This window comes from Etheostoma spectabile, chromosome 19, assembly GCF_008692095.1.
Source record: "Etheostoma spectabile isolate EspeVRDwgs_2016 chromosome 19, UIUC_Espe_1.0, whole genome shotgun sequence".
NCBI classification, from domain to species: Eukaryota; Metazoa; Chordata; class Actinopteri; order Perciformes; family Percidae; genus Etheostoma; species Etheostoma spectabile.
This window is the reverse complement of record NC_045751.1, coordinates 6563992-6565414: the sequence shown is the minus strand read 5'-3', so window position 1 is coordinate 6565414 and position 1423 is coordinate 6563992. Positions and strand designations below refer to the sequence as shown.

Genomic DNA, 1423 nt, shown 5'->3' with positions numbered 1-1423 from the left:
ACGACCAATCACAACAACACACGGGGTGACGTATCCAGAGCCGTATCCGTACCCTTAGCAACCAGCGGAGCTAACTGGTAGATTAGACCGTCGTCATCTGTTCAGCTCGCCTCCGGCCCCGCCTACATCAGATAGACCGATGTGATTGGTGCAGCTCGGCTATAAGGGCATAGCTAATGAGCAGCATTACTCGACGCCAGAGTAACTCGCTGAACTCTGGATTTCCCGGGGTACAAGACCGCTGCAACAAGCTCCAATGTAAATTATTGGGCAATTGCGCACCTTCAATTTACTGTACATCCACTAAAAGCTCTGTTTTGCCACTGACATGCCTGACAACACTACGGAAAACGATTCCTACGGAGACAGAACATTTTGTTAAGAGTGAGATCGTCTTTGTTTAACATGACAAATTCCTTTAATCGCTAAAAACACACCAGACTCCATTTAAAAAAAACAGAAATGTTATCATCATAAAACACTCTTTATTCAAAGTCAATAGAAACTAAATTAAAAAAAATGCTAAATTGTCTTGCTTTGTCTTTCCACTGTTTCAACAATCACAACTCTAGTTTGGTCAAAATAAACCTTTAATTCACCTTTTTACATATGGAAATGTGCTGGTTCTGTACACTCTAAACGTACTGTTTATTTAAAGGAGGTCTAGGGGGTTTGGTGATAGCGAGTTTTGAGCTGTTTCTGGTTAATAACTTTCAGAAGCTTCCTCAATATGCTGTCATGGCTTTCAATATGTTTGCTTGTCTATGTATGCGCCAACCACCATGTCAAAAGCTTACTTGGCAATAATCCTTCGTCTGTTTCTGATATATGCCGACAGGCACCTAGAGTAGCAGCTATCTTCCTGTCTTTGCCTAATTTATGAATGTTACTTCTGTCTCGGTGTCTGTCAACGATTTATATCGATTCAATATCACGACGCGTCACGATGCGTCACTTCCTTAATATTATTATATACCACACATGGTTTTCATCAACAAATTCAAGCACCCTGAACTACACACACTTTGATTGAATCTTATTACTGTCCTCTACTATGTTGCATTAGTCTGCAACTACATCCTTTTCTCTTTATCTTTCAAAATTGTTTTATTTTGAAGTCATCTAAATAAGTTCAGCCATGCGCCTCTTTGTGGCTGAAAGTAATTTATAGTACAGGATTTTTGTCAAATTTGAGGTGATATGTTCACTTGATCATAAAAGCATGGAATCCCGTACACTACAGTTTGGGGTGTTGAACATTTACAGAAAAGGAGCCGTCGCAAAAACGCCTCGTAGCGGCCGTGGCGGCCATTTTACTTTCCAGTCACTGTATGGGGCGGCTGTGGCTGAGGTGGTACAGCACCATTTGGAAAGCTGGTGGCCCTGCCCCATGTCAAAGGGCCCTCAGGAAAGGACCCTGAAC

General features: G+C 41.8%; 1 protein-coding gene across 1 annotated transcript in view; it reads right to left on the bottom strand.

Moving 5' to 3' along the window:
- slc1a1 (solute carrier family 1 member 1) overlaps positions 1–1423 on the bottom strand; it is a 31423-nt gene that overhangs the window by 22621 nt on the left and 7379 nt on the right. The gene's annotated exons all lie outside the window — the stretch shown is intronic.